The following is a 15,532-nucleotide window of genomic DNA, read 5'->3' as shown; positions in this document are numbered from 1 at the left end:
GAGAGAGAGAGAGAGAGAGAGAGAGAGAGAGAGAGAGAGACAGACAGCATGCATGCATGCACACATGTCCCATGTAATTTTCCAGTCTCCAGGTCTGGGTCTTGAACCATGGTTGACCATATGAGAATCCATCACCTTAACTACCATGCCACCTGCTGGTCCCACCACTGAACTGATTTCTATCACCATGGAAAAACTTCATCTATTCTGGAAGTTCATGTAATGGGATCATATGGTATGCATTCTTTTGCATTTGACTTCCTTGGTATAACATGATGTTTCTGATATTCATTGTGGTGTGCACATTAGCTGTTTGGCACTTTTATTCCTAAGTAGTGTTCTATTGTATGTATACACAGAATTTTTTTTTTCTTTCTGAGAGAGAGGAGAGAGAGAGAGAGCAATTTTTGACAGGATCTCCCCATGTAGTGGTCTTCCTGTCCCAGCCTTCCAATTAGCTGGGATTACAGGCACATGCAACCATACACAGCATATTTTGGTGACCCAGGAGCTGGATCCAGGTCGCCCATGCAACCTCTTAAACAGTGGCACACAGGGTTATTTGCTTTTAAAAAAATCCATTCTTCAATTTATGAGCACTTAGAATGTTTTTTTGTGTAGGTCTGTTATGAGTCAAGCTGCTATGACAATTTGTATAGAGTCTTTTTTTTTTTTTGAGAATGTGCATATGTTTTCATTTTTTTTGAGTAAACCAAGGGCTGGAATAGTTGGGTCTAATCAAAGAGTATGTTTAAATTTATAAGAATCTGCTAGAGCATTTTTGAAATGGTTATAACTGTTTAAATATCCACAAGCAAAGTATAACCTTTCCAGTTTCCCCACCTTTTAAAATTTTGCCATTCTGGTGGGTATGTAGTAGTATCTGAATGTGATTTTAATTTGCATTTATTGAACAAGTAAAGATATTGAATATCTTTTCATGTCCTGATGGTTACTTATATTCATATCTTCTCTGGTGAAATGTGTATTTAAAGCTTTTGTCATTTTTAATTGGGTTGCTACTCTTCCTGTTATTGAATTGTAAGAATTCTATTTATATTCTTGATTCAGGACCTTGCTCAAATACGGAAATATGTTCTCCAGTCTGTGGCTTGTATTTCAGTTTCTGAAAGGGCTATTTTGAAGAATAGAAGTTTAAAATTTGATTAAGTCCAATTTATCATTATTTTTTTCTTGTCTGGTTGGTGCTTTTTGTATCTTTTCTAAAACATGTCTACTTAGCCCAAAGTTGTAATGAGTTTTTGGTCTTAAAGTTGTTTTTGTTTTTGTGTTTGTTTTGTTTTGTTTTGAATTGCCAAAAGATGCATGCACTCACCAGAAAGAGGCAAAGAGAGCAAGAAAGCACCCTCAGGAGGATGCGATTATGCCATAATCCGTTCTCCATTTCTCCACCACTTCAGGATTTTTGAATGTGCACTCACACACACCTAGCATGCTTTTTAAGCCGCCAGGCCCAAAATTCGAACGGGCTACATGGTATCCACTTCTCTTTACCACTAAGCTATAGGGCCAGTCTCTAAAGATGTTTTATAATTTTAGCTTTTAATAATCATTTTAAAATTAATTCTTCTGTTGGAGCACTCTATTGAAATTCTTTTTTTTTTTTAACATCACTTTTCAGTTATTCCATACCATTTGTTGAAATGACAACCATTTTCCTACTGAATAACCTTAGCAGTTTTGTTGAAAATTGATGGATTAGGTCAGCCTGTGGGGCCTGGTGGTTAAAGCAGCTGGAGTCCTCATGGCCAGCTGTATCATTTGAGTCCTGGATCCCACAGCTTGAAAAACACACTGGTTGTGTGTAAATGTGTGCCTAAAATCTCCCTTAAAGGGAGAAATGGTGGAGAAGGGATTGCTGCATGACCATGCTTATGGTGGGTGCTTTCCAGCTTTTCTTCCTGTCTCTCTGGTAAGTTTACATACCTTTAAGAAAAGAAGAGGAGAGAAAAGGGAAGAGAATGGGAGAGGAGGAGAAAAAATCAATGGATCCTGTTATGTGTGTGGGTCTATATGTAGAGGCTCTGTTCTGTTTATCGACCTGCGTTGTATATCTTTATGCTACCATACTCTTCAAGGTGGTGATTTGTTTCTCTCTTTTTCTTGGTTGCTCTAGCTAGAGGTTTATCATATTTTCTATCCAAAGAATTAAACTCTCATTTATTTAATTGATTTTATCCTATTGCTTGCCTATTTTATTTCATTGATTTCTGTTCTTAGCTATATTGTTTCATTCTTCTATATTGGATTTATTTATTTATTTTTTACTTCTAGCTTTTTTTTCTTTTTAATTGTAATGAAAAGTTAGATAATAGATTTTTGTCATTGTTGCTTCCTAAAATAAACATTTAAGCATTTAAATTTCTCTTTAAGTCCTAGTTTAGCTGCATCTTACAGATAACTTTTTTTTTTAGTATTTTGAGTATTTTCTAGTTTCTTTCCTTATGATTTCTTCTTTGCTCCATAATTATTTAAATGTATGCTATTTAATTTCCAAATGTTTCCTTATATTTTCAAAAACGATTATATGTATTCTTAATTGTTTACCTCAGGATTTTTAATCTATATGTCATTAAGTAAAGTCAATTTATTTATTTATTTATTTATTTATTTATTTATTTTGAGAGATTTTTGCTATAAGGTGCATGTGCTTGCTGGAGAGGCAGAGAGACAAAAAGCGAGACATCCCTCAGGGGGGACAGCCACGCTGCAATCCCTCTCCTCCATTCTCCTTTCAGAATTTTGGGCATACATTCGCTCGTGACTGGCTTGAATTTAAGCTGCCGTGTCTGAGACTTGAACCATGGTCGATTATGTGGGAGTTCAGCAACATAAACATTATACCATCTGCAGTTTTCCAAGACAGTTCTTACAAGACTCACTAATAATAGTCTAATTAAAAACTCTGTCAACAATGATAGTGGATTTTCTATCCACCTTGTTATTCTTCCATGTTTTCTTTATATTTTTGAGGTTGTATCTTTCTGGTATTTGGAAAAAAATATCATTGCATAATAGCCATATTTCTTCAAAATAATTTACACTTGTATATATTAGATCTGATAGTAATATAGTCATGTCAGATTTTATTTAGTATTTGCCTGGTATATAATTCCATATCTATTTAATTTCAACTTTTTTGAATCCTCACAGTTTAGACATATCCATTCCAAATATCTTATTGCTAAACTTAAAAAAAAAATCTGACCATAACACTTTTAAAAACTAATATAGCTTATGTATTTTATTCATTGTAAACACTGATATATTTGAATTCATTTTTACCATTTTAACCTTCTTTTCTTTTTGTAATTTTTTCCAATTTTTTCTTCTATTGGTGCTTACTTAATCCTTATTTTTTAAATTTGGAATTCATATTTCTATTTTTATTTTAGAGGTTAACTATAAAACTTACATGCTGACTTCTCTTAACAAAGTCTAACATTAATGTACAGGTTGACTCTCTTCCATTCATAAAGAAAGAACTTGAATTGCATTAGTTCTGACAGCTTCTTCCTTGTCTTATGGGTAACGGATATATTTTAATTCTTCCTTTTTTGCAGTTACAAAAGTATCTGTTATAAATTTTTGTTTATATTGCTGCTCTTATAAAACTAATGCATAATTAATGCTTTTATGTTTATAACTTTATTAGTTTCTTTACTTACTGTTTCTTCTTCTATTTTAGATATTTCTCAAAAGGTTCAAATTACTTTTACCTAAAATACATACTTTATTAGTAGTTTCAGCAAAAAATTAAATTTTTTTTTTCAAACTCACTCTTTTATCATCTGCCACCTCCTTTCTGGTCTGAAAATATAGCTCTTTTGATTAGATGGGTGTAGATATAGCATTGAACTTTTATTCTCAATACATTGATGATATTTTTTTTCATCGTGTCTGTGTTTTGTTTTGCCTGTTTTGTAATCTTCCATTAATCTAAATTTTATTCCTTTGAAAGTAATCTGCCTTACCTCTTATTGCTATTAAAAGTCTCTCTCTCACTCTCTCTCTCTCTTTTTTTTTTTTTTTTTTTGGTATTTATCCATTTTCCTGTGGATTTATTTTTGCTTACTTTTTACAACCTGTTTGTCCTATGGAGTTTGAAGAATTATATATTTTTTCTATATAAGAAAAATTCACCAAGATTATCCTTTTGAATATTACCTTTACTACCTTTTTTAATTTAAAATTTTTATATTAACCATGCATTTAATTTTTATATTTTAATTTCTATAGCTATTAAATTCTGATATATCCCATGTCCATTAAATTTTTCTGTTAAAATATGAGTCATTTTCTAAGATTAATGTGCATCTTCTGCCTGTTTTAACCTGGGCTCTGACTGGAAAAACTTAAAACTTGGAAATATATAAACAGAGTCCTGATAATTCAGTCTGAGATCTGAATTTCAAGTGTGATTTGGAAATCCCTACTTTAAGAAATCAACAAGAAATACAGTCTGTGCTGCTGAGATTCCCGTAGCACCTGAAAAGCACATGCCCAAAAAGTATAGTCACTCCTTATTGACAGATAGCACGTTTGGCTTGGTGAAGGATTTCAGCATCCATCCCAGAGTGGGGGGGTAGGGGGGATGGGATTTTATCACTTTGGATTAGTTGTTTCCTATAAGGTAATCAATTTTGTGACTCTCCTCTCTTCCCTTAAGGAACATCAAAAGTATGCGTCAGCAGGTGGCACATGGTAAAGGTGCTGGACACTCACATGGCTGGCTCAGTTCAAGGCCCAGACCTGATGGCTTGAAAATTATGCCGGACGTGTGTATAGGCGTGCCCCAAATCCCAGGAGGAATGTGGAGGAAAAGGGATTGAAGCCTGGTCATTCTCCCCCTCCTGGGAGCAGGGAGTGATTCCTCATGTTCCCTCTCTCTGTCTCTCTCTAGCGAGCATATGCATCCTATGGCAGAAACCTAAAATAAAAGGACATCAAAATTAAAATAGTATTATACCCATAATCAGTAAATACAGAAGCAATGATTGCTGTATTTTATTTTTAAAGTCCTAGATTTTTGGCGTGTTTCATAAATCTCCTGGTCAAACAAAGTAACTACAGTAACTTGTGAGAAGGGCCATTACAACAGGTAGTACATACAACAACCAACTAACTAAATTTTGAGTAAGAAAAAGGTGCTGAACCACAAATTATCTATTTTCTGTAAGTTTCCTCTCTAGGTACGCATCTGGTGGCTTGGGCACTTCTTTTACATTAGACAGCATGTTATTCTGATTCACACCCCCATGTCAGGTTCTTTTAGTTATTTTTTTCCTCTAAGGTCAATGGTGCAGTGGTGGGCTTTTTTGTTGTTGTTATTTGTTTGTTTTTCAGTTTTTGTTGTAGGTTTTGTGTGCTTGCCAGAGAGAGACAGAGAGGGAGAAAGTGAGATATCACTCCCTGGGGCGTGGTCATCTGCAAACCCTTTTCTACTATTCTCCTCTGGGTTATAGAGGCATGCACACACATATGCTGGCATGATTTTCATGTCACTGGGTCTGGGACTCAAACTATGATCGGCCATTGGGAATCCAGTGCCTTCACCCTGACACCAACTGCTGGCCCAGAGTAGTGGTTCTTACAAGCCGTACTCTCTGTATTATTTCAAAGTGTGCATTTGTTGCTTAGATTAGAAGTTATTATCTTCTTGCCTTCACAGAGTGTTAATGTTTTAAGTTAAATATTCAGTAGCAATGTTATTTTTCCATCTGAAAAATTGAATAACATTACTCAGTGGAACCCTTACTACTACAAAAAAAAATGTCTTATGTATAGATTTTTTTTTTTTTAGATAGATTTTTGCTTTAGGGTATGTGTACTTATCCAGGAGACAGAGAGAGACAGAGAGATAGAAAGCGAGAAATCACATCCCCGGGGGGATTGCCACACCTAATTGTCCATTCTCCTCTCAGGATTTTGGGCACTCAGCACATGCTCTCAGCATGTTTTAACAACCAGATTTGGGACTCGAACCATGGTCAACTATGTGGGAGTCCAGCAATGGCCATTATGCCATCTGCTGGTCCCTTATGTATAGACTTATATAAAGTAGGATTTCCCAAATATATTGTAAGAATGATTTATAAACGTGGATTTAGCTTAAGTAGGAGGGGAGCTCCAGAGCCACTTGACCTTCTGGGTTATGACAATCTGAAGACATTTTAGCTATGAAAAATAGAAGCTTAATTTATTTTTCATCTTTTGTTACATATGTTAATAATAGCAGAAGCCTTTTAGTCAGTCTAGGAGCCTTTTATTTCATATGAAAATATCCGTAAGTGAAGGTGAAAAATAAGTTAGGAACTAGAGTCTAAACATTTTATCAAGAAAAAATGGTAAATATTTATCTCTTCATTTATTCATCTTAGATATACTTATTTTATGTATAATACAGTCTATGAGGCACAAAATATACAAACATGAGTAAACTGGCTCTTTTCTCAATGAATGTATGGTTTCATAAAGAAATACATACACACAAAACCTGTATGTCTAAAATCCCTTCTCTACACACACACACACACACACACACACATGCACACACACACAGTAATCAGGAAAAGAACACTGGTGATTGAGTTTGGTGAAATTTATGAGTCAGGCAAGGTAGGAAAAAAGCATTCCAGGCAGAGGAAATGATACTTATTTATAAAGATGTGCTATAGTGAAAATGAAAGTGATATTCTGAGAAACAAAGGTAGTCTAGAATTTCTAAAACATAGGATACATAAGAGAGAGTGATGGGGATTTAGTGAGGAAGAATGTTAAACAATAAAGTTGCTTGTATAATATGTTATAAAGCTATGGCTTTAATTTTTTAAATAACAGAAATAATATTAAGGAGAGCGATTATATAACATTTCTTGAATTTATCATATTTGTCCTTCACTCTGTCTCAGGCACCTAATTCCAGGAGAGGTACCAGACCATATCAATAGTTTGAAACCCTCTAAAGTCTAAATTGTATGCATCATTTTCTTACTACACTTCCTGTAGTAAGAACTCACTTTTAGGTCAGAGCTCTTTCACTACTACTACATTACTTTAATCCACTGGTTTTATGACCTTATTTTTTTACACTTTTGCCATAGAGTGTGTATGTGTTCACCAGAGAGAGAGACATAGAGACAGAGAGAGAGAGATGGTAAGTGGGGAAGTGAGAAATCTCCCCCCAGAGGGAATGGCCATGCCACAATCACTTTTCTGCCATCCACCTCTTGGATTTTTGGCACACATGGGCATGTACTCCATGCAATTTTCAAGCCACCAGGTCCAGAATTTGAACCGCAGTTGGCCATGTGGAAGTCCAGCTCCTTAACCACTATACCACCTGATGACCCTGGTTTTTATGATCATTCAAACTTAGAAAAGAGTGGGCTGGCTCTGCACCCTTAGTGGGTAAAGGAACCTGAGTCCATGTGGAAAACTACAGTTTAAATCCTGGCCTTGGTGGCTTGAAAAACATGCTAGGAACGACCAGCAAATAGTCTAGCACTTACATTGCTGGACTTCCATGTAGTTGACCAGCGTTTGAGTCCCCAACCTGGTGGCTTAAAACTCATGCTGGGTGTATGTGCATGCATGCCCAAAATCCCAAGAGGAGAATGGAGGAGAAGGGATTGCAACATGACCATCTTTCTTGAGGGGTTATTTCTTGCATTCTGTCTCTCTCTGTCTCTCCAGCAAGCACATGTGCCCTATAGGAAAAATTTCTAAAAAAAAAAAAAAAAGGAAAAGAAAAGAAAAACATGCTAAGAATGTGTATGTTTATTCCCCAAATCCTGACAGGATGGAGAAATGGAGAAGCGATTGTGATGTGACCATGCCCCATTGGGGGGGTACTTTCTATCTTTCTCATTCTCTCTCATTCTCCTTTTTATACTCTCTATCTTTGGTGAGCACAGACTTCCTCTGGCAATTAAAAAAAAAAAAGGAAGAATGAAAAGACTGATAATGATATTACCAAACTGCTGTCAGTCCAAAGCACTGTCCTAGTTAACTGCTCCTCTCCCATTTGGCCAACCCACGTGATCAGGGACAGTGCGTTGTCGTGTTCTCCAGCTGGCTTTCAGTTTACTTCTATGTACTCCATGAGTTGTTTTGCTATTACATCTTTTACAATCTGTTATATAATTATTTGTTTATGCAAGTACCTGCTCCCTGAAATTGTAACCATAGAACTGCTGTTTTATTTGTTTATTTATTTATTTATTTCTAAAGAGTATGTTCACTCACTAGAAAAAGAAAAAGAGCGACAGAGAGAAAACGAGAAAACATTCCACATGGGGAATGATCACGCTGTTGTCTCTTCTCTGCATGGTCAGCCATGGGGGATCTGACCATCTTAACTACACCACCGCCTGGTCCCCGTGGAACTACTGTTTTACTTATTTTCATATTCTCAGAATCTGACACATAGTAGGACCTTAAAAATGCCATTGAATTGAATTGTAAAGAAAGTACCAGATGTCAATTGATAAGTATAAAATAAAGAGATAAGGCTGCTGTTGCTGGATGTTGTAAATTTTGTTTGGAGAAATTCTGTTTGGGATGATACAAAAACTCCAATAAAGAGAGCCAGGAGAATGCTGAACACAGACTAGGATTAGAAGTGATTAGTTCTTGTTTTTAATCTGTTTATTTTGAAGAAAAATGTCAGAGGCATGCATACGCTTTTTATTAAGAAGTTACTCAATTAGCAAAATAATCTCAATCTCAGTCTCAAAATAATGAAAAAAATAATAGACACCAAAACCATTATTTTCTTATCTAAAATAATGGCATTTCCATAGTTTCTAAATTATTAAAATTGATTCCTGAGGAAAAATAAAACATGCCTTATTTCTCTGTAAGTGTTTATTCAGAAATATATATATTTTACGAAAATTGTCTGGGTTTGTCCATTAGATATCCTACATGCCTTCATCACTTCTGTTATTAGTCTGTCCTGTCTTTAATTCTATTTTGCAAAATCTTTTTAGGATACATCTGATAACACATACTATTTTAATGCTGAAAATTCTGCGCCATTTTCTTTAAATGAGTCTCTTATCTTGAAGTATTTGTCCTTATTGATATTGCATTGTTTTAGAACCTAGAGTCCTGAGTTTAATTCCGAATTCTGTCAGTAACTTTGTCCAAGTTACTTTTCTGCCTGGTGCCTAAGTATAAAAATAAACATCTAATCCCACTCTATGGGAAATGTACAATAATATTTTTAAAGCACTTTGTATTCCTAAGGCAAAATGTACTATGCAAACCAAAAGTTTCATTCTTTCTGAAAGTGAGTTGAAAGCAAAAAAAAAAAAAGAAAAAAATCCCAAGTATGTGATGGAATTTGTTTCCCTGTATAAATAATTAAAATGACATTTTGCAGGAGACACTCTAGGGTTCACCAAATAAACCACTAACTTGTTGTTTAATACTTGCTACCACAGGTGCTTTAAGAGCAAAACCTGCAGCATATCAAAGTCATTTCCTTACTTAATTTTAGGTGTCACTTTCCTTTTAGTTTTACACATATCATGTATAAAACAGGAGGTCATTAGAAAAAAAAGAAAGATATTTTTCCCTATTTTTTTTGAGGAATTTTGAGTTAATTGTTCATGCTTTTATTCTTCCCTTTTTTTTTTTTTCTTGGAGAGGTTTTCGCTATAGGGCGCGTGTGCTCGCCAGACAGACAGAGAGAGACAGAGAGATAGAAAGCGATAAATCAGCCCCCAGGGGGGATGGCCACACCACAATCCCTTCTCCTCCATTCTCCTCTTGGGATCTTGGGTATGCACGCACACCCGCCCGGCATGAGTTTTAAGCCACCGGGTCCGGGACGCGAACCACAGTTGACTATGTGAGAGTCCAGCGACATCCCCATTACGCTAACCGCTGGTCCCTATACTTCACTCTTCACAGAAACCCTTGTTCCCTGTATGGCATAGACTACAAGTATTAAAATCATTCTGAATGACAAGACTCTTGCTTTAAAACCATTCCTTAAACAGGAGAAGGCTGGAGATTACAAAGACCAAGAACAGGATATTTTCAGGTCTCTGATATCAGCTGGAAAAGAAAACTAACTTAATGCTTAATCTTATAAATGCCATTTACTTATATTAAGTATCTACCATGTGCCTGACATGATGGAAAAAATATTTTGGGTGAATAAAGATTGGAGATGGAAGAGTACTAACAATTTCAAATTCAAAGAAAAGTCCAAGAATACCCTTCAGGTTCACTTACTCTGTTTTTCCCAGTATACTCTTTTTCTGATCTTATATGCAATTTCAATCCGTCATTCCCTTCACGTTTATACAATTTAATGGCCTCTTCTCTTATCTTTTTCTTTTATTTTGATTTAAGAGTCTAAGATTCACCACTTCAGCCACACTTTCCTCCAGAAGCTAAACCTCACTGCTCCATTTCCTCTATCTGGCAAAACTCTGTATCTTGCAGATACCCAAAAAGAGCTGCCTGAGTTATCCTCAGCCCAGTGAGGCTGCTATCCTGGGAGACCACCACTAAGCTCCTCGGTGTCCTCCCAGCACACGTGGAAATAGTCTGTGCTTCCTAACAGGGTTTATGGAGCAGGGGCATTCTATTGTCATGACTTGGTTCCCTGGCATTTTCCCAACAAAATGTAAAAATATGATAGGTTTTTGGCCTGGAATATCTCAATGTATCCAGAATATTTAGCTATTTTCCACCCAGCCTCATTGCTCTCCTCTTCTACATTATGAAAAGCCGTTTCTTCTCTATTCACTTCCTGTCTTCAGACTTATTAACCAAAACTCATTCCTATTCTCAGCAACTCAAGTGCCTTTCAGCCTACAAACCCACCCTCCTTAGCAAACATTCAAAAACTATCCTTTGTTCCAAGGTCATGTCCTTTGTTGTTTGAACTGGGATAGATGTGGTTAATCTTGCACTAAAAGTAGCTTATCAACCTATTTCTTTCAATACACACACGCACGCGCGCGCACACACACACACACACTTCCACTGATTCCACTGTTCCCTCTTCCATTCTGACAGGTGTTGTTGTGGCAAGTTATATGATAGAACTGATTGAGTTCAATTCAAATTCAGATTATTCAAGACTAATTGGATCCTCACTGCTGCTCCACAAGTCTTTTCATGTCTCTTGAGCTTTTGAATTCTGAACAGCAGCTGTCCTAAGCTATTTTATTCCCATCAAGACCTGACTTCCCTCTCATGACATAAATTATCTTGTATTTAGAAAAAATAATCCAAGCTAATCTAATGTTAACCCCCTCTGTTATGCCTTAAACTGTCCTCCTATTTTCTGACCTTTTCTATACTTTACTGTCTCAGCGGAGAAGTTGTCCATTCTTTGTTCTGAGATTTTGTTGATGTAGTAATAGTGCAGTGAACACTTGGATGAATCTCAGAATTCTTCTGATTTCACTCCGAATCATGAGGAAGGTGAATTATCAAAGTTGATCTTGGGTTTCCTTTCCTTTTTTTTTTTTTTTCTTATTTATTTATTTCTCCCATGAGGGTGGAAGACACAGAGAGGGAATGAGAGAGAGCAGGAACCCAACAGGATCTTCACTCCCTCATCCTTCCCAGAGTCAGCCAGCCAGGAGAGCTGGCATGAGTGAATGTGTCTGGTATACACAGCGAGATCTCTGAATGTGAACCCAGGACCTCCTCCTATGACCTCGGTACTGCAGAGCTTTGTGTTACTGCCGCACCGCCATGGCGAGCTGGTGTCCTGTTCTGCCATTCCCTCTTCTCCATCCTACCTTCCTGATTACTTCAGTGCTTCAATGCTTTTGCATTTCTTCTCTTCCTTCTGTGCCTCTACCATTTGCTTCTAGACTCACAACCTCAAAATGCTGAAATCTGGCCCAGCCACAGCAGTGCAGGTGTAGAGTGCCACTGCACAATATTGGAGCAATATCGAAGGTCTGGGTTCACATCCTGGGTAGACCTGAACATGCAGGGGATGCTTAGGGGTGCACCCATGATCCTGGTTGGCTGGGAGACTGGGACAGGGAGGATAGGAGCATGACAAAACCCTGCTAAGAGTACCTCTCATGAGAAAGAAAAAAAAAATCTTAACAAAAGAAAAGTCGTAATCCTACTTACCTTGTAGGTTAGATCTTATAATTTGCCTCCCTTGAGCTAGCTCTCCAGCCTATCTCACTGCATGATGGAATTATTTCTTTTCAGATTTGCCTGTTGTATGCTGTTGCCTCCTTATTTGGAGGGACTTTGCCCTGCTTCTACCACCTACTATTCAGAGTTAAGGTTAGAGTTATGGATAAACATATGTAAATGAATCATACATCTTATCTACAAAGAGTCTTATTTGAAGTAGGAAAGTCTTTAGTAGGAAACAGAAAAAGGTGAAGTAAAGATTAATGAGGTCTGTTGTACTCAGGTCCCTCATTGGACTGATCTTCTTTTCTTTTATAATTACTTGACATGTCCCCTGATAATTTCCTAATGGGAAGAGTAAAGCTACTCGTGACTTTCCAATACCAATAATATTTATTCAGGATAAAAATGATTAATTAAAAAATAACATATTTACATATATATGAAAATAACATATATATACATATGTTATATATCTATGTATATATATGTATGTTATTTTTATATATAAAAACACACACATATTTAAATTTGCCAAGAGCATGTGTGCTTGCATAGAAAGAGAAAGAGGAAAACAAGGAAGAAGGAGAAAGTACCCTCTGTGGGGTATGATCATACTGCAATCCCTTTTCTTTTATTTCTCCATCCTTTTGGGATTTGAGGCATGAATGCATATACACAAGTGTGTTTTTCAAACCACTCAGTCAGGGACTCAGACTGCATGGTCAGCCATGTGGAAAATAGCTCTCTTAACCACTAGGTCATAGCCTGGCCCTAATCTAGCAAAGTCTTAATATTTTTGGTTTTGTATAGTTTTGGTGGTCACTATCTACATACATGACACACGCTGTATTAGCTCTATCACACACTTGTAACATTCAGTACAGAAAGTTTGAAAAGAGAAGTGATGATTTTTAACCCCCCTTACTTTTCCCACCTGCATCCCAGACAATCACAAGGACTCCAGAATCTTTATACTAAGTCCTTCTGTAGGACTTTACCTGGGTCTGTGTGGGCTTGGATTTTGTTTATATATTTTGTTTTAAACCTCAGGGTAGACAGTTTTTACACCTGACTTCTCTGGATAAGGTGTGTGCTAGTATTCTGACAAAGTTATCTATGCTGCTATAATATTATGTGAGTTTTTACAGTTATCATGACATGCATAGCAGGTGATTTTTAAGACATAACATTTTAGTATTAACGGTGGATCATTTTAGGCATAAAGACATACTGATAAAAGTAGTATTTCTGGATGTGTTAGTCTTTTAGCAATTTCAGAGCATACCATAGTTTCTTGGGTATTCATAGATTGCTTTCAGATCACCAAAAGTTTGTGAAACCATTCAAAGATCATGCAGCAATTCATATATGCATGTTTACATAATTATTTTTCTGGAAGAGAATACAGAACATTATTCATATTTTCAATAAGATCTGAGACCTCTCAAAATGCTAAAAACTTTCAACTTATTTTTACTAACTTCAAAACACGTTTGAATGGAGCAAACAAGTGTCTAACATTTTAACAGCTATTATTGAAACTTTTCACTGATTTTTGTTGTATGTAGTTATTCTTTTCTCATCTTAGATATGGTCACTCCATAAACTAATTATATTGTGTAACAGTATGGTATCTCTAAACATAAATAGTTCACCTCACTTAGAAGCAATTATTTGATCTTCATAAATAGAGTTTGCATTTCACTAACCTGAGAATCTCTAAATCCATGTGGATTATTTTTCTTTTTAAATTGAATTATTCTTTACTTAGTGTTTTCTCTTAATAGATCACAGGTATTAATCTTTTAAGCTAGCATGTTATGTTTTCTTTAAAAAATCACAAAATGTGGTTTGCTATCTTTCATTTTTTAAGAAGCTATTTTTAGGTAAAGCTCACATTCGGTTTTCAACAATATATTTAAAAATTAGACTCAAGTTCTAAAACTATTTTCACTTGCTTCTAATGTAGAATACAAAATTGAACTAAGCATCTGACATACATAACCCATGAATTTGAATATAGATTGCTTCATAATATTGCCTAAGGTATTGTATCTAATGGCAAAATGGTAGAATATGAGATATTGTTAATTTTAACAAAATTAACTTTGTGCTTTGTGAGTGTTGTATATTTCTTTTTATATTTGCCCCAGGGTATTTATAGTTGAAACAAAGTTCCTTATTTGCAGTCAGAAAGGATGGACTCCAGCCATCACCTGGCAGTTCTATTGGTTGAGCTTAAATAGCTCAGCAGTGTTCCTGAAAAACATTAGATGTTCCCTTGGGCATGTTTTGAATTTCTATTTTTCATTTTTTTATATATATGTAAACATAAGCAAGTTGATTATAAAAACACCTCTGAACTCTTCTTAATGTTACTGCATATAAATTACTTTCAAATCAGGTGTCCAAAGCATTTATCAGATCAGAGATAGTACTTATGGTGCTCAAAATCATGTGTGTGCATACAAATTATATGTATCCATAAGAAGCAATAACAACAGTGCACTTTTCATTTAACACCAAAGTCTTCATTAATTGCCACTGAATGAAATTTTATCATAGTTAAACTCAGACCCATTTCCCAGTAATAATAATTTGAGAGGTTATAGGAATTTATATTCCTCAAAAACTAATTAATAGTTTCTACATAATCATCTATATAAAGATGTTAGGTTTTGCAGCTATTGTGTGCTATATGTAACTAATTAAAGGTCTCTTTTCATTATTGCACATAACTAAGAGGTGACAGATGTGACCACCCCAAAGGGCTAAGTGATCAAGTAATCATGAAGTGTCCCTTCATCCAAATGACTACTTTCTATTTTTTTATATCTATCAGTGGAAATAAGGAACAAGTTAGGGAGAAGAGGAAAGAAGGCAGTGAAAAGGAAAAGCCCAAAAAACAGTGGTGATTTTTTTTTAACTTATACTTTATTCTTTCATGAACTTAAGAACTTTCCATCCTTATTCTGGTTGAGCCTGGTTCGTTTCTGCATTTTAACACTGTATTATGCACAAGATGAAGTCTTGATCTCACCATAAACTTGCATGGAAACAGGTTCATTATATAATACATATTTTTATATTAGTAGAAATAACTTTCCAACTTTTCATTTGTTTTCATATCTATTTATTACAAGAAACTATTGCCTAGAAATAGAGCTATTGTGTTGCTCTGCTGAAAATTACTGTGCATAACAGCCTTAATATGTTAAATTTGTTTGAATTATTGGTAGAGCCCACCAAACAAGCTCCATATAAGAGAGCATAATTCTTAGCAGACAGAAGATCCATTCATTATTTCTACTATAATTACAGTGAAAACATTATTGATAAATCAAACCAAAATAATTATTCTTTGAAAAGAAAAGAA

The sequence above is a fragment of the Tupaia chinensis genome, unplaced genomic scaffold (assembly GCF_000334495.1).
Source record: "Tupaia chinensis unplaced genomic scaffold, TupChi_1.0 Scaffold146594_2, whole genome shotgun sequence".
NCBI classification, from domain to species: Eukaryota; Metazoa; Chordata; class Mammalia; order Scandentia; family Tupaiidae; genus Tupaia; species Tupaia belangeri.
This window is presented reverse-complemented; position numbering follows the sequence as displayed.